Here is a 21,274-nt window from a genome sequence, read left to right as displayed (position 1 = left end):
CAGGCCCTGGCCCTACATGTCTGCCTGCAGAACCAGGGCTCTGCCCTGGCCGCAACCCCATCCCTGTGCTGTCTCCACCCCGTGATATTGGGGTTTCCATTGAAACTGGCAGGGAGCCACGCAGGCAGGGTGCACAGCTGGGCAGGTGGGGAGCTGCCTCTGGGGTCGGGCCAGGATTCTGGGATGGTGACAGCATAGGATCAAAGCCCAGGGCAGAGCTGCGATCCACTCCCTACATACCCCTGCAGAGGAATACGAGCAGCAGATCTTGGTTCTGTCACAGCCCTACAACCTCACCCCATGATCCTGGCCCTGCCCTCCAATCCCACTCCTGAATACCACTCCCTGCCCACCTGCAGCCCCATCCCACACAGGGATTTTTGGTGAGATTTTGCACATGAAAGGGAGACGCTGACCCAACCTGCAACAACTCATTAAAACTCCCTATGAGGCCCCCAGGCCTGAAATAATTGCCCACCCTTGGCGCTTGTACACATGATGAAAATTGCCCTTTTTTGAGATTTAACCACATCACAGTTTACACGTATGGGTTTTTTTGTGATTTAAATGACCTTTTTGTGATTCAAAATAAACCACATCTGGATGTATTTGCGTTTGCATGAACACAAATTAATATGATGCATCCATGGATCTGTCATGTGTACACGGTAATTCACTGAATGACATGTAATGAGCCCCTTTGTCCACCAGAAGTCGCTTTTATTTGCAGATAGGAGAGAAAGAGAATACCTGCAATATTTAGGTAGTTGTGTGTAATGTGTATTTTCAGACACCAGGTGTAGCAGTCCAGCCAGCCCGACATGAATCACTGCTCTGCTCATCCACATGGACACCCACGCTCCCCATCCCCACAATGCCCTGGCCAGGGTGACAGCGGGCATCATCACCCCATAATCTGCTCCTGGTTCCATCCAGGAATGAAGAACCACTTGGCCACCTAAAGGGGGGAGCACTTTCATTTGCTTTCAGAGCAAATGGCACACTCACAGGACTGCAACCCATAGCCTCCATGCTTCATAATGTTTTTCCCCCTTGTGCTGCCACGTCAGTCACAATAGCATGGGCTTACCCCACAGTCAGACACATGGGTGTTCCTGCAATGGCAGCAGGCAGCCCTTACTGACAACAGCACCATCACCCCATAATCTGCCCCTTGTTGCATCCAGGAATGAAAAACCACTTAACTGCCTAAAGTGGGCGCTCTGGAGTGCTTACATTTGCCCTCTCACAGGATTCCCCAGGTTAAACAGGCTCAGTCCAAAAGACTCCCTAGGTCCAAAGTGAGAGGCCCCCTGCCTCTCACTGACATTATCTCTGTCATACCCACAGCTGCCACAGCCCCAACAGTGCCCCTCACTGGTGACCTGCCACCACCGGGTGGTCCTGGACAGGGATTTACCAGGTTTTCCAGTTTTATAAGTCCTACAACCTTCTCTACTGATACCTCTGTCAACAGCTGTTGATTGGGCAGTGATGAGAACAAAGCCAGGGAGCCTGGTTTCATTACCTGCTAATGGCCCACATTAAAAGAAAAGAAAATAGAAAAAATTATTTTCATAATTAATCGTAACTGATATATTAAGCATAATTTACATAAATTACCTAACCTCACAGCATTTACAAAGTAACGGTAATAAACAAGCAATACTCTTCAACATTTAAGCAATAATCAATAACTTTTATAACAACAACTTTTAGTAAACAACTTTTATAATAACAAGCAATAACAATAGGCATTGAGGGCATGCCCAGATGAGCGAGCACATGCCTGTTGCAGCATCTCATAGCAGTTCGAGACACCGCAAGAGGCATACTGGGGACAAAAAAACGTTCCCCATGCTGCATATTTGCAGTGCAGATTCTAATTTTGATATCGGGAATTCCTAGTATAAAAAAAAAAGCAACTGGTATCTGGGCCCTCCGAAGAGATGCTCTGGCACCTGCCTCGGTGTGCTGGAGCAAATAGGAACATGGCAACGCTGCAGCAGTGACCTGGACCCAGGCTCTTGTCCCCGGTAAGTAGGGATGGGGGGGCTGTGGGAGTGGGGAAGATTATGTGGTGGGTGTGTGGACTGTCCAGGTCACATGGTCCAGTCAGCTGGACTGCCCTTCTCTCCTGTGAAGGCCTGCCACGTTGCCCAGACAACACTTGGCCACAGACATGACGTACCTGTCTTAGAATTTCGCACAACCACACCGCACAGGCACTGATGGTGCTGATGATCTTATCTGTTCAGGCATCATTAACAGGCTTCCTATCTGATCTGCGTTTTTTCGGTGGCAGCATAACAAGCGGAGCTGAAAATCAAAAAATGCAAGGAATTGAGCCTTTTTTGAGAGCTCAGTGCTCAGCGAATCATGTGAGCGGATAAGTTGTCAGGCAAAAATCACTGAAAAGGGCTTGCCAGGTGTGTTGCAGGCCCTGAGTGGCTGCAGACAATTGCTCAGCAGAGGCTCTCTGCTGTGCGTTGCCTTGCACCTCCCAGCACTGCCTAATTTGCTGAATCTTTAAAGCATTATCCAACACCAACCCAATCCCCCTCTTCACCTCACAGCTCAGCCTAATCGCAGGTGCCAGTTCAGTTGACAGTTGACTTAACAGTTCCCCAGGGCTTCTCATACCAGGTGTGGAGGACAATGTCCCCGGTCTCTCCTCTTTGGAGGAATCTTCAAGGGCCAGTACTAGTACCCTGCCACTGTCTTCCTCACTTGAGGCAGCACAAGGTGGGCCTGGTGAGGTCTCAGGAGTAGAGGACAGCCCAGAGACCCCTGATCATCTAATTTCATGGCATTTGAGTACCTCCATTAGTGGATGGAGGTACTGATGATAATGCAACGCATTATGCACGGGGGTGCCCTGCTGCTGAGCTCTTGCAACTTCACATCAGAAAGCAGTCCTCAGAATCTTGGCCTTCACCCTGTGCTGGGCCACAGTCTTGTGCCATGCTCGGCAAGTCTCCTGGCATAGGCAATATGTGTGTGGGGGGGGCGGGGGGTCACATGCCCCCCGGAAATTGGCCACTGTTGATGCTGCTGCCAGCGTCTGCGGGCAGCCACTGCTTGTCACCCTCCCCCTCACTGCCCTCGCTCAGCCTGCCCTCACTGCTGCTGTCACCGTGGCTGCCTGTGGGCGGTCCCCACTTGCTCTCAGCATGCCCCCAACTGAACACACCATCGCCGCCACCTGCGGGTGGTTGCCGTGCCCCCCCAGCCTCAGAAGGCATGAGTTGTTCGTGTCTTCTGGACACATTGAGGTATATATGCAAGTTTGCACGTGGGCTGTTGCCAAACTGGGCTTAACAGATCAGGGTCCCCCATGACCTGCACCAGGCTCTTAGTTTCTGCATAGGACCAAGTTGTCTTAGCCCTACATGCCCTGGTTTCTCTCTTCTCTCCTTGGTCTGCTTTCTTTTCTCTTCAGCATCAGACATCTTGGATCAATAAGGGGTACCTGTACATAGGCACCCGTGCCCTCAATTTATAGGTCTTCATGTGACCTGGTCAAGTAAAATTTACCCCCTCCAACTTTCATTTTGGTGCACAAAGTTTGAACAACAGACATGCTGAAGCCATGCTGGCAACTTTGTTTCTTATGGGCATACTTGCTTAGGATGGTTTTTTGCAACTTTTGGCACCCAAAATATTTGGAAGGTGTAGCAAATCAATGAGCCATGGGTAAGCCAACAAGAGTTGCCCACAGGGTCCTTTTCAGGCCATGACACAACAGAGGTCTTCCCACAAGTCACCCATGTGTCAGGACACTGGTCCCTGCTCTCGGTTTCTTACATACCTGGTGAGGAAATGAATGAATGAATGAATGAATGAATGCTGACAGAAATCACCTACTGTTCATAAAGCAGGCCTGCTTAACACTCAAGCAGGCTCACAGAAAGCCACTTGTATATTTTACATAAAACTGCTGTGTAAATAAAGGACGCTGTGCTCTGTACAATGCAGATGTGCTCTGTGTAATGGCTCAAGTAAGGAACTGGCTATTTGACTAGTATTACATTCCCAAATCCTTTTTGGGCCACACAACACCATGCCTCTGTGGCACCAGGGGACTCTCCTGTACATCCCCTGAGCAGAGTCTTGCCTGTCACAGAGCATGGTTTGAGGGGAGAGGAGGGGAGGGGAAGGGAGGAGGTGCACATAGTCTGCCATGGATGAGAGCAGCCAGCATGCCCACCAGGTCCATGCTGCTTCTTTGTCAACTCCAGGTGGATCATAATTAGCAAGGGAACCCTGAGTCCTGGCCCCCCGTGTGCTCATGTGTTAATCTGACACTGGCATGGAATTAATAACTTCTCCAGTTTGAGTGGGCTCCCAAGCGTGGTTTAATTTGCCATTTATACTAGCATGGGGTTGTCTGATTCAGGCAGCCAGTGTCAAATCAGCCCCCCCCCCCCCACACCCCCCCCCCCCCCCCCCCCAAACTCTGTTTCACCACACCCCGATTTACTGAGATACCCCCATTCCTGTGCAAACCCCCCCGCATCCACTTGTGGAGAAGTACTCTCTGCTCTGTGTCATTGTCACTATGTCAGAAGCAGGCCAGGGAATGTTTGCTTACATCACCCAACACCCAAAACCAGTCCTTATCAACCCTTCCCATTAAAGCACATCAACATAGATGAAAAGTAATTTTTGTTAGACCAGAGCACATGAACAACTGGTGCCTCCCAAGACTGGGGCAGCACCATTTATAGGTGGCAGCATTGGCAGCGAGTGGTGAGCAGAGACCACCCACAGATGCTGGTGGTGGTGTTGGCAGCAGGGGGCAGGGAGGGGGGAAGGGTAGCGAGTGGAAAGTGGGGACTGCCTGCAGATGCTGGTAGCGGTGTCAGTGGCGGCAAGTGGGGACCACCCACAGATGCCAGCAGCGGTGTCAGTGGCAAGGGGGAGAGAAGTGGTGAGTGGGGACTGCCTGCAGATGCTGGCGGTGGTGTCAGCGGCAGGGGGGTGGGGTGGCAAGTGGTGAGCAGGGACCACCCGCAGAAGCCAGTGGTGGCCAATCTCAGGGGGGCACATACCCCCCCATGTTCTCCCTATGCATTGCCTATGCCAGAGCAGCTAATTTCTTGGCAATGAAATAACACTGAATGCCCACTCCCTGATTTCCTCTATAAACAGCAGCATTACCAACTAAGAACCCCTCTTCTGTCATATGCTTTTCTTTCCCAGCTGTGCATCCTCTGTCTGACCTGTCCCTTGTTCCCTGAAGCGTAGTGGTGCTCTTTTGGCCCTGCTGGAATTGGGGTACCCCTTGCTCACAGACAATGTGGGTCTCTTTAAGGTTGTCGCTGCATGGAGTAGCGGAACAGGCTCAGCAGTCTCACTCCTGGTGACCTCCTGGATAGAGGCAAGTTTAATGAATCTCTCATGCTTGCTCTCAGGGGGGACCTACTTATGAATCAGGGGCTTGCTCATGAGCTTAAGAATCTCTTCCCTAATCATTGCACGGGTCTTCTTGAGACCTGCATGGCACTATGAGGCCAGCTCAAGGAATTGTTTTGTGCTACCTATGATATCCTTTCAGAATTCCCTAGTGCTGGCCATGCTTTCTCTCTCCCTCTGTTTAGCCTCTTTAAGCACCTCCCAGACTATCCTGCCAGTCATCCATAGTGGTCACTCGTGATTGCGTGGCCTCCACCAAAGACTCCATCATGTTCTCTCTGGAGTATTGCTGCCTGCAGCAGAATTCACACATTCACTCTGCTCCAGTGTGAGATGGCATCTGCGGTTTGGGTGAACGTCCCCAGCTTCCATTGGGTGCAATAATTAGTAACAGGAATTGGAAAACAAAGTGTTCACGATCAAAGTTCCTGTCCCCAACTGCTAAACAAAAGGTTAATCCCTGCCTAAACTACTTGTAGAAAACTCACAGCATGTCCACCCCAATGGAAGTGAAACATTGCATGCTACCATAATACCACAAATGGATATAATACCCATTCCCCAATACTTACAAGTCCCCAGCCACAGATCGTTTTGCATCTCCGGAACAAAAACAGATGTTTGGGTCTCAGGAACTTCTGCCATGTAACATGAGTCTGTGGGGGAATGCACAGTTCCATCCAATGCATTGTCCTCCTCTGTGCTCAGCAATCAAGGTATCGGGGAGACTGGTTGCACGGTCAGGATAACTTCTTCTTGGCTGTTCCCATCCACCGGCTCCTATGAGCAGTCACCCCACACCTCTGACATGTTTCCTGTTGGAGCGTCAGGACAGTCTGTGATCTCTTGGCTAGGTGTGCCCTCCTGAACACCTGTTGTCCTGGATGAACGGAGACAAGCCTCACCTGCATCTTTGGCGAGAATGACAGATAGCTGGTCATAGAATGATGCATTTGTGCATGCTACCCCAGAACAAGAGTTCTCATCCTTGGCCCAATGAAAAGCACATTTCAGGGCCTTGATCTTGCTGTAGCACTGTGTCCAGTCCCGGTTGTGCTCGTGCACCTTCATTTCCTTGGCAATTGCTGTATAAACTGGATTATTTTGTCTACTTTGAGCTGCTCAGTAATTTTTTCCTCTGACCAAATATTGATCAAGTTTTTAGGTTCTTCACAGGTCCAGTTGGGGCCATGATTTATAGATGTATCTGGCTCCTGCTCCATAGCCTGCATACTTGACTTTGTTGGCACTGAATTTAGGACTCAGATTCCTTGTTCCAGAGGGATCCAAAGCTCTCAGACCAGCCACAACCTTTTCATTCAATAATAGGCAAATTTATTGATACACAGTGATAACAGAAAAGAATAATACAAAAAATTCTATATATCTATCAATCCTAGGGCTGTCATCAGAGTTAAGATACATCTGGCCAGGATGTGAGCTTCACTCTGAGGTTCTCTCACAAATGTCAGATGTCAGCAGCCTGGAGGTTGGAGGCTGAGACCCACTCCCCCCACAGAGGGGTGGATGAGATGGGTTGGTGGTATGTCCTCTGTCCATGTGCCTTGGATTCCCATGTGCCTTGGGGGGTCACCTCTTGGGGACGGGGACCCTTTGTTGCTCTAAAGTCTCTGCTTTTGTATTCTTTTCCCTTTCTGATGACTTTTCATCTGTGGCTATCACTGATTGGTCTCTCTGTGGTCATCATACTGTCCATGTTCTGTCCTGTCAGCATATTCCTTTGTTTCATCGGCCCATCACATGCACACATCCTAATTTGGGTTTTCCCAATCTTTTTGTAATTTGGTCTGTTCCCCCAAAACCGGAACCTCAGGCCCCCACTTTCTTGGGCCTTGTGAGCTGTTGCCACCTTATCTCATGTTGTGGAACACTGTGGCATTTGCCAACAATTTCCCAGGCTATATGTCTATCCATTGGCCTTGTTGTGTTAGACACCCTGTCTGCCTTAAACATTGTGAGAACTGTGTGACTGTGTGACCAGGCCTTTAGAAATCAATTAACCCTTGCTGCCACCCTGGACTATTGTCCTAATGCATATACATATTGCCTATAAGCCTATTCCTAAAAGTAAACCTCTAAATACCATTTCCTAGGCATCAGACTTGTTTTTCAGCGTTCACATCAACAATTCTTTTTGTGGCCAAAAGGAGTTGAGAGAGGGCTAGCTATGCTGCCACCAGAGTTGTGAGATGCTTTCAGGCAAAGTTTTAGAGCAGTTATATAGACATGTGTTTAAAGAACTTTTTCTGAAATTCCACGTATGCATACCTATGAAGGTGTGAACTGTGTCTTAGTACCAGCTGTCAGCGGAATCTACTCAAGTGACCTTTCTGAATAAGACACCAGTGATATGCATCGCCTGGCCCAAATCGTCCCCCATTGTGCAGACGGATAGATCGTAATGGCTTGCTGCCAATCACATCCAAGAGTCTTTGGCTGGCAGCTCTTCCTTCAGGCATACATTCCCTTCTCCCACTGTGCCACCTATAAGTTGTACAACTGTTCTGGGGTTCTATTTGGTGTGAAGGGAAGGAAAAGCCAGGGTTCATCCATTCAGTGTTTGGCTAAGCGGCCCACTCTTTACTGATGAGTAATTGACAAATTTCAAGAGGTATGAGGGGGAGGGGTATTATCCAAACCCCCAAACCCCAAGTTTTGGGAAGAGTCTGGGTTACAGAAACCTGGTGTGTTCATCAATAGAAATGTAGCAGGAGTGTTAATGATGTCCTATTCCAAAATCGGGTGTGGGTCGATTTCGGACCATAGTGACTGCAAAATGACTTGATGGTTCTGATGCCTTGATGCCTGGCATAAGTATTGGTGTACTAATGAGAGCTATTGAAACGTAATGCTGGCCCCACACACCCACATTTCAACCTTGGCTTATTCTGGGGTGGGGTACATTGATGGAATAATACTTCTTGGTATGCCTAGAAGTATCACCTGGTAAACAGTCCAGTAAACACCAGTATCTGCACCCCTGGGCATATGACAGTTTTCTGGGGTCATCTTAAACTACAAGTTCTTGGCAGATAGGCAGGACATGGCCTGTCCGTGTCTCCCCCTCCCCTCCACTCACTGCAGGCCAAAAACTCTGCTGAACCTATGCCCAACCCATGGCCTCCTGAGCTGTGTAAGAATTGAATTGTAAATAGTAGGGCAGTTATAATGCTAATAGATTCTATTCAATATGACTAGCTATTCAGCTGACCCCCCTAGTGAACCATGGTGGTGCTGTGTGCTAAACAGCTACCCTGCTGTATGCTGCAAAACAACATGGCTTCAATGAACCCTGACAGAGTGAGCAAGGAGGACCAAATGCTGTTGGATACCATGGTGATGGCCTTGGATGCAATCAGTACTGTAGAGATGCAGCTACTGACCACAACGCAGGGTATGTTGAACCTTGTATGAAGTTGCAAAGACATGGCAGAACCTAATCACGGATCGCTATACCAGGTAATATCCTGTGCGGTGGACTGGGCAAACTGAAAGGCAGCCACAGAACTGGCAGATGACAAGGCTCTATTGATCAACCTAAGGAGCAACGATTGCAGGGTCTGGACCCACGCAAGCAGCTCTGACTGGTGGGAGTAAATCGTACTGTCAATTTGGGATGATCAACAATGGCTGGAGACGTTCCAAATGACCAGGGAGACATTTGATCACATAGTCTCGATGCTGGGGCTGCAAATTGTGAGGCAGGAAACTGTCATACATCAGCCTATCATGCCAGACAAGAGGGTGGCTATTGTCATCCATGAAACTGGGCACCCCCACCAGCCTCCACTACATGGGAAACCAGTTTAGCGTGGCTTCCTGCACAGCTGGGCTGGAGATTCACAAGGTATGCCAGCTGCTGCAGGACATTGCGGTAAACAACTTTATATGCCTCAGTAACCCCATGGAATGAAAGTTATTGAAGGCTTCAGGTCCATGGGGTTCCCTAACGGCATGGGTGCATTGGACAGCACCCACATCCCTGTGTTATCCCCATCGCAAGGAAGCTGGTTATTCACAAACAGGAAGAGATTTGCTTCAGTGATCCTGCAGGCTGTAGTGGATGACCAGGGCCATTCCATTAACATTTACACAGACTGGGCATGCAGTGTACATGATGTGGTGTGTTTAGAAACTCGCTGCTGTCTGGTTTGATGGAGAAAGGACAATATGTGCCCAGAGTCCCTGATAGAGCGATTCATGGTGTTGCTGTCCCTCTACTTATCATAGTGGGTGCAGCTTACCCCTCTGGCCCTGGCTAATGAAGCCATATGGAGGACATGATACTGACCTGCAAAAGATGGCTTTCAGCTATCATCTGAGCAAATGCAGGATGGCTGTTGAATGTGCCTTTGGCTGCCTCAAAGCACAGCGGAGGTCACTGAACTACAGGCTCAATTTGGAGCCAGAAAACATAACAGCTTTCATAGTGGCAGCCTGCATGCTCCACAATATTTACAAAACCAGGGAAGAGGTTTTTAGCGAGTCTTGGACTGAGGAATCATGGGAGGCAGCAAGCAGATGGATACCTGGGCAGCCCACACTATCAGCATGGAGACACTGGTTGGGTGGCCATTGTGTGGAATTGCCTGACCTCACATATTATGGCCACTGCCAATGGAGTCGGTTCTCTCTAGGCCAATGGTTATGTTCTCAATACCGACCGCTAAGTATTTGTTTGAATAAAAGTAAAATTTTCATGGCGACACAAAACTTCTCTCTGTCTGTTAAGTACATTGTCTGTAGTGGTGGAGAGGAGGCTGTGGTGATGGTGGGGGAAGGGGTGGAGGGGTGGGGATGGCTGTCCCTGTGGGCAGTTGTGGCTACCTGTGGTTACTTGAACTATGATTAGCTGTCTGCCACTAGGACTGCACCAGGGAATGGAGGGAAAGGAGGGAGATGCTGCCCCAGCGGGGAAGGGGGTGGCATTGTCAGGCTGCCAGGTATGGCACTGGAACCCAAGCCCAGGGTGGGGGAGGGCCGCCTGCAAAACTTGGTGCCCAACACCTGGCCTGGCACAACACCCCTAGCCTAGTCTCCCTGGACCTAGGTGGGCCATGTGCTGTGCAAGGTTAATGAAAGCACTCTAGTGCAATTAGTTAGCTGGCAAAGCGTTTATTAATTCCATGCAGGAACCAGGGTCAGATTATGGGGTGGTGGTGCAGTTGTCAATAAGGGCAACCCTGGGGAGCCAGGGAAGGACCGCACAGCTCAGGGGGCACCCATGCCAGGGCCATGTGGAAGGGGGTGCCTATGACCATGAAGGAGTCCATGGCTTGGCGGGACTGCGTGCTAAAAGTCCAGAAACACCCATAGCTCTGACTGTACTGTGAGCTAGTACATAATAAGTGCCCACCATGGCAAGAGTGGTTAATAGGTCCCAAAATTTCCCTTGCTGTCGAAAAAGATGTCCTTAGCAAAAACTGAGGAGGTGAACTCTGTCCCTGTTGAGTGTGTTCTGCTCTAAGACTTTAATGTACCACCGTATTGGGCTTCAATGGGTTCTCAATGTTTCATTGCTATCTGTAAAGCTGTCAGGCTTTTGCAACAACTGAGGACTGCATGCAATGTTGTACTCCGCGCAATTAACATGCCAATGGTAGTTTAACCGCCCACCCCTCACATAGGCACGGGCCAACTGTGCCCAGGGCCAGGGGCCCCTAGCTTGGCACAGATGAAACCGGTGGCCAGGCCAGTCTGGGTATGCATGATGTAGCGGGCCATGGCTGCCAGGTAGCGGGTGGGGGGACACAACTGTGCCAGAGCCCTGGGAACAGCCAGAGCCACTGGAGGTGGCAGGGAGCAGATCCAAGGATGGTGCGTGGCTAGGACTTGCCAACGGCAGGACAGCCCCAGCAAAGCCAGGTCCCAGCCTGGCCCGGCAGTGATCCTGTGCATTCACCGGGCACCTCTATGGGGGGGGACTACAGGGAATTTTGGGGTGGCTATAGACCCCCCAAGGTCCCCCCCCAGGCCTGCCCCTCCTGGCAGGGCATGCGGCAGGGCGCGGAGCTGTTCCACAGCTGGGCTGGGATCTTGTGGCAGTGACAGCATGGCCCAGGGCATGCAGGCTGCAGATCGCAGCTCTGCCCCAGCTCCAGACCATGCTGTCAGCATTGCAAGAAGCTGGGGTAGAGCTGCAATTCACTGCTGCATGCCCCTACCCAGGGTATGCAGGCTGCAGATTGTGGCTCTGCCCCAGCTCCGAACCATGCTGTCACTGCTGCAAGATCCCAACCCAGCTGCAGAGCAGCTCCACGTCCTGCCACGCGACCTGCCAGCGCGTCTGGGGCCAGTCTCCACAGAAACCCTGGCCCTGTGCTATCACGGTATGGCTGCTGCTGGGGTGCCCATGGAAACCAGCCCCAGCCATGCAGGCAGGGGCTGCTGGGAAATGGAGTTTGGCTGCCGGCCCGATCCACCCCTTTGCCCATCCCTGAACTATAACTTTTTTTGTACAAGTCATCTACTACAAAATAGCCCAAAATAAGCGCCCTCCAAATAAAACAAGGCCCAAAACAACCAACCTGTAACTCTCAAAAAATTAAAATGTTTGCAGACACTACAAGAAAGAACTGAGTGTCTGTGGGTTCAGGCAGAGCCTTCCCCTGCCTCAACCCAGCAATAACCCACAATGACCCAAGTGAACTGCAGTGTCTGGCTACAAAACCTGCAACAATTCAGGAGCTTATCTGTCTGCTGTGCCAACTTTTGCAAGCAATTACAGGGTTGGTTGGGGGGTGGAGGGAACTTCCCTTGGCCAGGCCATCCCAAGAACCTTTTTGGCCAGCCGTGGCTTGAATGCTTCCCCCAGAACCCCATTAAATCTCTGGCCACTTTTTTGCAATAGTGACTAGCAGGGTTCTGAGACCTCCATCATGAAACTACAGGGCTGCCACTTTATGAATAGTGGTTACACATTACCCGGCCCTGCCTGATACCCCTGGCTCCCCCCAGTGCTGCTCACAGGGCGAGGCAGCTGGCCAAAGGAGCCTGCTGAGGGCAGAGTATGGGCAATTAGCAACAAATCAACACAGCGGCTGGCGGGGTGGGGGGGCGCGGAATCTGGTAGAACCAGTAAATCTGCTAAAAAACTGCAGATCAGATTTGGAAGCGGGGTGGGGGAGATGCCTGCACACTGACTGAAAAAAAACAAAATTTAATATGACGCCTTTCACTTTGAACCGGAGGAGTCTTTGGGACCTAGCCTGCTTGGACCTGGGGAGTCCTGTGAGTGGGTGGTGGCATTTGCTCTGAAGGGCAAATGAAAGTGCTCTGGGGCCCCACATTAGGTGCCCAAGTGGTTCTTAATTCCCTGATGGAGGCAGGGATGGTACCGCTGTCAGTAACCGCATCCTGTGGGGAGCCATGGGCAGCAAGGCACAGGGGGGGCAGCCATGCAGGTTGTGGGGGGATGACAATGCAGGTGATGGCAGCTTGGTGCGGGGCTCCCTGTGGACAGCTATGGCTTCGGGGGGATGCGTTTTGGGAGTGAGGAGATTACCCACTACTGTAATTGAGTACCAAAGAGATCAGCGGGGTGGATTGTTATGCGGCTCCCCATGCTGTAATTTACTGTGAATTGTACACTGAGCTTTATTCAATTTAAAAGCTGTCACTTGTATACAGTGATGTAACAAATTAAAACACACCATGTCAATTTTAATAAACCTGTTTACTGTAGTGACGATTAAACCCCCACCATGTATAGTAGCGCCCTCTGTCTTCAGTGTTTGTCTGCTACCCCTAGGCATTTCCCTCCCCCTCCAATTTCATAACTCTCCTCTCCTCTCCTAACATTTGCTGTGCTTGTCTTTCTCCTCAGAGTTGTCTAACCTTATTTCAACCATGCAGTTGGTCCAATAAAAGATATCACCCCCCCAAAAAAACCCTTTGTCTCTTGCATAATGAAATAGATAGTTCCAGCTCAGAGAAACCTCCAGAATGAGTTTTAAACTAATCTACAGACCCTTCAGTTGAAACCCAGGGGGAGAGCACTTTAACTTACATGACTTAAGCTCTGTAAATCATGGAGTTGTGTCTGAAAGACAGTTCAGTTCCAACCTGCTAACCTTGGGAGAAAGGGAGTCAAATGTAGGAATGCATTAGGAGTCCAGACCTGAGACTTCAGTGCGTTCAGACATCTTGTGATGCAGAGTCTTAGTTTTGGTTGGTCTCTAGCACTGCGTCCTCCTTAGTCTGTATTAGCTTCACATCACATCTGTTGTAATTCAGACTTCCTTACTTGCAAAGCATTTACCAGCTTGGCTGTCCTTTCCGTATCTGGCCACATTTCTGTCTTCCAGCTCCAACTGTTTCCTTTGCTGCTGCTTTTATTTGCTGCTTGAGTTCTAGGTCAGATATGTTCTTAAGTGATGCATAATAAGAACCTAGAGAAAACAGATCTCGAGCCACTTCTTTTGCCTAGAATGGTTTCACTAAAAGTACACCTAGTACAGACTCTTCTCTCCTTGAGAATATCTTGAAAAAGATCACCTGTTCCATAAACCCTACTATTTTTAATACGAAGGCCATGCATTTTCTTTTTACAGGATTAGACACCCTGCTGTATCTTTTAACTTTAGGCTTCTTAGGACAGAGATCTTGTCTTTGTATTGCATACTCTAAAGGCATATGCCACAAAAACTTTATTCAATGAAAGGATCATATTATTTTCTGTTAACTTTACAATTATATCAGGGACCCACAGTGGCATTTAGAAAGCTTTTAGAATGGCTTTGACTTTAAAAGGCTTTTAAATGTAAAATCTTCTTTATGACAAATATGGCTTATATGGATTTTGGCTAAAATACCTTTCATAACCTTATTGGTCATTCATTTGTTCCTATGCTGATTTTTGACTAAGAGATTCTTTCTGTGGCCTATCAGCTGCTTTCTTATTTATCAGAAGACTGTGGGCCAAAGTCTCATCACTACTGAATTTATATATCTATCACAATATCTGTCTATATAAATATATATAAATATAAATGGAAATTATACCTACATTAAAGATTGAATAAAAATGCTCCAGAAGCTGTTTCCCTTGAAAAAGTTTTTACCCAGCTTTACAAAAGAGATGGTAAGAAATGTACTGATGTTAACCTCTTTCGGGGGTTTCCTAACCCTTACAATACTCAGATTTTATAAATGAAAGCTATTATGAGTTTTACCATTCACAGAGAACAAAACCTGTATTTTTGATTTGAGAAAAAAACACAAAAATATAAAGTATCCCTTTTTATACCCATGTACCACAGAATTAAGGTTGTTTCTTCTCATTTTAATTTAGTCCCCTCAGCTCTTTATTGAATTTGTCCCTTCCACTGGCCCTTAGTGTTAGTGTCCATGTCCAGCCAGTTCTAGCTTCTCCCTGATCATCACCCCCCTGATTCTCTTCCACTTTCCTTCCCCAGCCCTGCTCCATCCTTCTGTTACTTTAGCTATCATACTCTTTCCTCTGACAGTCCCAGTCAGTCCTTAACCCTAGCTCTCATTCTCAATCTCTGACTTTTTTTAGATCCCAATCCACTGCATTCAAATTCTTCTGCCCATTTCCACAAACATTCTGTCCCAATATATACTTTTCCCTCCACCCCCAACTCATCCAATTTTTGTCCTTTCTGCATTCAAAGCAGACAGCTTCCTTCTCTGTACAGCCAGGGAACCAAAAACAGATGATTTTAGAGAGCCCAAGACAGGCTCTGTGCTCTCAGTTTGAGTGCCTAGCCCCTGGCCTATAATAGCCAGGAACTGCAGTTACAAGGAAGCTCTATTATAACCTAGGGTTGGAGCATACTCAGTAGCTTTGTGGGATGGTGCAGACTTATAACCATGCCACCAGCTATCCTGCACAGCCTTAGTCAGTGATATCCCCTGTTGGTCCACAACTGTTTATTGTTGAGTATTGACAGATGTCCAAACTAGCTACAGGATGTTCCCTTATGCACCACTCAGGGATCTGCCTGAAGGGAGCTGGTTGCTCAAAATGAGCTTCAGTGGTGAATCAATTTCTATTTGAAGTTGTCATGGATGTGAAAAGTGGGAATACACAAAGGGAACTGCCTGAGACTATGCTATTTGCTGATGACTTAATGAGATGTTTGAAGACTACAGTGTCTTTAGCAAGCTGAACAAGGAGTGAATGTCAGTAAGACTAAAGCCGTGATAACCAAGAGAACTGGGCCACTATAAAGTATATTGCTGGAAGGGGGCTTTTAATAGAGATTGCTGATAATGGAATCCGCCTCACTGATTCCTAGCATCAATGCTTGGTGCAAATGATGGGAGATGACACCAGTTCTCCTTGATAAAACAAATGTGTATAAAATTGAAAAGTAAAGCATACAGACATATTATTTGCTTCATCCTCGTCTAAGAAATGGAGACTTCACCAGCAAGAAAAAAAATTAGTATAGTTGCTACCTGAAATGAGGATGTGAAATGAGAAAGCTGGTATGGTCAATGTTTGGACATTCTGTAATAGGAAAGAAAATGAGGAAATGCGTCTAATACGAGTCCAATTCACTCAGTCATATCTTCTACACCGGGCATTGGGAACACAACAAACTTAGCTACTGCATTGACCTTTCTAAAATCTATATACAGGTGTAGGGACCCGTCCTTTTTAGGGACGATTGCACGGGGACTTTGCCACTGGCTGCTTGATTCTCTAATAATCCCCTTGTCTAGCATTTTTTGTAGTTCCTGCTTTATAGACCCGTGTAAATGTGGGGGGATCTGCTTCCAGGTCTCTCCAACCACGCAACCTGGGAGTATGGTGATCCTACATACTACCCTGTTTGCATGTCCAGGTCTTATGCAAAATACATTGTGGTATTCTTGTATTAAATCTTGTAATTGCCACTGTTGTGTAGTGTTGAGCTGCTTACCCGGCGTGGGTCCTCCTGCAAGGTCAGGCTCCTGGTCATACTAGGTCTTTTGTCTAGTCTGGGATTTTTGGAGGTTTTTCTTCACTATTTGTCAGGTGCTGCTTAACCTTTTTTGGAGGTCCATGACATGTCTAGGGATGTCTAGGGACCTGGGCCACTAGAGCTGGTTGCTGTTCCCAACCCTCTTTTACAATGTCCAGAAGGCCTCTGGGCTGATACCCATACACTAGTTCAAAAGGTGAACATCCAGTGGAGGCCTGAGAAGCCTCTCATGTAGTGAACATTAATGGTGTCAGCATTTGGTCCCACTGTCTTGGATCTCACTGAATGCACTTTTGAAGCATGACCTTCATAGTCCAATTGAACTACATGACCAGGCCATTGGTTTGGGGATGATATATGAAGGTGCTCAGGGATTTTATCAGTAAGGTAGTACATACTCTGCACATCAACCCAGCTGTAAAATTGGTCCCCTGATCAGTAATAATCTCCTTAGAGATGCCCACCCTGGCTACCTGCTTCAGCAGTTCATTGGCTATCCTAGGGGCTGTTGCAGGGATAACTGGGATGACTTCAGGGAACCCAGCTGCATAATCCATGATTACCAATATATGTTGATAGCTCTTGCTGCTTTGGGGCATGTTGGTATATAAGCTGGTAACTTCCATGGTGGCTAAGAGGGCATCGCTAGGAAGGTGGTCTGTGTTTTTAAGTTTTCATGGGAAGTCTGTTGTGTCTTAGACAAAACTTGATTTGTGGGTGATAAGAGGTTTTAGGATGGATTTGATAAAACCTGATATTTCCTCAGTTAGGGTACCATGGTTGGTTATTATATTATATTATATTATATTATATTATATTATATTATATTATTGGGGTATTCTCCAGGGACTGCCTCCACCCAGTTCATGGCCCTTTTTCCTTTCCACAGCAATGTAAAAGGGCACAGAATACATCCATTAAGACACAGGACTGAGACTGAAAGATGCTCATTAAATTCCTGGCTCTGTCATATAGTTCTCAAGTAGCCCTGGGCAAATCCCTTAACCTCTCTGTTCCTTCATGTGTGGAAAAGGGAGAACAAATTTTCACCTATCTTTCAACAGTGTTATAAAGTATTAACAGCAGTAGAGGGAGCTACTAGCATGAAATAACCCTGTGTGTAGATCATTCCACATTGTAACTGGAAAGATGATGGTGTAGGGTGCTGTAAAAATTTTACTTAGCCCAAGTTTGGGCTGACGAGGTAGTCTATAATGGATTCAAAGAACATCTGATTGGAGGAAATCTATATTTCTTTCTCAGCTTGAATCCTGGATCTTTTAAAATAAAACAGACTTTTTGAAGAATAGCAGACCAAGGGTTTTTATCTAGAATGAAATGAATATTCATACTTCCACCTGTTTGACAGATGGGTTATGAAAAACAAATTAGAAGAAGTATAACTGGTTGAGACTACAGCACCAATTAGGTTTTCCTTAATACTGAATGTTGAAGTGGGAGGCTACGTGCATTACTATTCTCCTTGTTACTGAATTTCTTCTCCCTGAATTATTTCAGAGGTATGCTATTGCACTGGTATTTTACTCCCTCAAAGGCCATGTTGCAACCCCTCTCCTGAGCATATTTAACACTAATTATCACCTTTAAAAGCATTCTCCAAAGACAGACCAAGAACTGAGTTGTTGCCTTACCACTAGGTATGTATTATGTGGCTGCTGTTGATTTTTAAATATTATTTGAAAGGACATCCTCCTTTACCCCCTGACATCAAAACTCTTATTGAATACAAAGCATAAGATCAGATAAGAAGTTTCAGATAGTAATCAGGAAAAAGGTAATTCATGGTCAGCACTAGAAATGGATAATTAGGTACCATGAATTAAACCCAGAGGGTAACATCCCTGTATGCTTTGTATTGTTAGTGACCATTTTTTTTAAGTAAATTTTCTTTGAAACAGCCACTCAACTTAAGGTGCTTTGGCTATGTAAGGGAAAAGAGAAGTAGAGTTATGTGTGTAAACAGGATTTCCAGAGGGTAGTTCATTCCCTAAGAAACTGCCTTGGCACAAACCACATCTCTCTTAGGATTTTGCACCTGTAACTAAAAAGCTAGTGCAGACCAGTGCTGTAGCTAGATATGGGGATTATGGGGAATCCTTGTTGGTGGTGGCAATCTCTTGATTTGAGGCTTATCTCTACCACCACAGCTTACAGGGTCTTGAGGTGACTTGTGGTGGATAGACCATGGACAAAGGTTATGAAAGATCCCTCAAGGCAGCAAGTGGGACTGGCTCTGGTGTGGCTTAGAGAACTGGCAGGTTATCAGCACTCTCCAAAAATGGGACACCTACAAACAGACACATCCTGGAATCTCTTGAGCCTGTCTTGACAACCTTTCATAGAAGCAGGAAGTTGGCTGCGGCAGTTCCCCTGCAGCAGGTTAGAGTGTCTTGTGTTGTGTCAGGGTTAATCTTATGCAGAGTTAGATCAGGAGTGGGCAATTATTTCATAGAATCATAGAAAATAAGCGTTGGAAGGGACTTCAGGAGGTCATCTAGTTCAACCCCCTGCTCAAAGCAGGGCCATCCCCAGGTAAATCATCCCAGCCAAAGCTTTGTCCAGCCGGGTCTTAAAAACCTCCAGGGATGGAGATTCCACAGCCTCTCTGGGTAACCTGTTCCAGTGTTTTACTACCCTCCAAGTGAGAAAATTCTTGCTAATATCTACCCTAACCTTCCCTTGCTACAACTTGAAACCATTGCTCCTTGTTTTGTCATCTGCCACCACTGAGAACAGCCTACTCCATACTCTTTTGAACCACCCTCCAGGTAGTTGAAGGCTGCTATTAAATCCCCCATCAATCTTCTCTTCTCTAGACTAAATAAGCCCAGTTCCCTCAGCCTCTCCTCAGAAGTCATGTGCTCCAGCCCCCACACCATTTTTGTTGCCCTCTGCTGGACTCTCTCCAATTTGTCCACATCCTTTCTGTACTGGGGGGCCCAAAACTGAACCCATTACTCCAGATGTGGCCGCACCAGTGCTGAATAGAGGGGAATAATCACTTCCCTTGTTCTACTGGCAACACTTCTACCAATGCAGTCCAGTATGCCATTAGCCTTCTTGGCAACAAGGGCACACTGTTGGCTCATATTCAGCTTATTGTCGACTGTAACCCCCAGGTCCTTTTCTGCAGAGCTGCTGCCCAGCCAGTCAGCCCCCAACCTGTGCTGGTGCATGGGATTGTTCTGTCCTAAGTGCAGGACTTTGCACTTGTCCTTGTTGAACCTCATGAGATTTCTTTTGGTCCAATCCTCCAATTTGTCCAAGTCACTTTGAATCCTAGCCCTACCCTTCAGTGTATCTACTACTCCCCGCACCTTGGTGTCACCTGCAAACTTGCTGAGGGTGCACTGTATGCCATCTATGTGACCCATGGGCCACATAAGGACTTTTGCTAAGGTGTCATGGGCTGGGTAAGTCTCCTATGCCCCCCGCTGCCCACTATCACCCAGCAGCTCACTAAAACTCCCTATGTGGGATGGGACTGCGGGCGGGTGGGGAGCAGTATTAGGGAGCAGGACAGGCGGGCGAGGCTGGAATCACGGGGTGGGGTTGCGGGGCGCTAACAGTGCAGGGCTGGGGCCTGGAGCAGAGCCGAGATCTGCTGCCTGCACACCCCTGGGACAGGTGTGGGTTCTGCAGGCAGGGATGTGCAGAGAGCAGATCATGGCTCTGCCCTAATCCTGCACTGTCACAGTCCTGCAATCCCAGTATGTCCATGGAGGCTTGCTGGGAACTGTGCGGGCAGGGCATGAGGGTGGGCAGGGAACTGCATCTGGGCCTGGGGCAGGGATCTTGGAGTGGTGACAGTACAGGGCCAGGGTCAGGGCTGGGGCAAAGCTATGATCCACTGCCCATGTGCCCCTGCCCACAGAACTTGCACCTGTCACAGGGGTGTGTGGGCAGTGGCATGGGCGACTGCTGAGTCGGGGGGCACTTGCTGCCCCTGGATGGACAGTCAGTGACTGGGGGGATCCCCTGTGGCTGATCCTGCAGGCTGGGGGGGGGTCCCTCCACTGCCAGCCCCAGCCCCTCTGCCCAGGTACCCCAGCCTGTTTGCCCTGCACCCACTGCCGGGGGGAGAGTCCATGTGGGCAGGATGCACAGCCGGGCAGCTGCAATGGGGTCGTGGGCCAGCAGGGAGTGGTGTCCAGGAGCAAAATGGGCAGGTGGGGCCAGGGGGGCCCTGGGATTTGGGGCGGTGACAAGCGCAGACCTGGGGCACCGGGCAGAGCTGCAATCCACTGCCCAGTGGCGACACGTAGGGGGTGCACGTACACCTCCTGAGAGTGCTGATACACCCCCTGTCAGCCAGCGTTCCCAGGCAGGGGGGGCAGGCAAGAGCACTGGTGCCCCCCATGAGAGCGCCGGCCAGGAAGTGCGCCAGGAGAAGTGGGCCCCCCACAGCCAATCCTGCTGATCTGGAAGTGCCAGCAGTGATCCGCACGCCCAGAAGTTCCAGCAGTGCACTGCTGCCAGTTGTGGGTCAGCTGGATCAGCCCCAGCAGCCAGAAGGAGCTGCCGCTGCTGGGCTGCCAGGAAATGAAATCCAGTGCTGCCCCACTGCTGCCTGCTGTGTGCCGGGGGGTGGTCAGACTGGCCACATGCACCATGCCCCGCACTGCTCGCCACGCCTGGGCTGGGCAGGACTGGAGCGGGCTGGATTTGGCCCGTGGGCTGTATTTTGCCCACCCTTGGTTTAGATGATGGATTGTATAGGATAGTTTAGATAAGGATGATCCTGCCTCAGGAAGGGGATTGAACAAGATGCACTCTGGAGGTCCCTTCCAGCCCCACCGCTCTATGATTCTATGACCTGAATTTCTGCTTCCTCCATTCCTGTCTTTTTTTATTATTAAGTGACATGATGGGTTAAGGAA

Source organism: Alligator sinensis, unplaced genomic scaffold (assembly GCF_000455745.1).
Source record: "Alligator sinensis unplaced genomic scaffold, ASM45574v1 scaffold93_2, whole genome shotgun sequence".
NCBI classification, from domain to species: Eukaryota; Metazoa; Chordata; order Crocodylia; family Alligatoridae; genus Alligator; species Alligator sinensis.
This window is presented reverse-complemented; position numbering follows the sequence as displayed.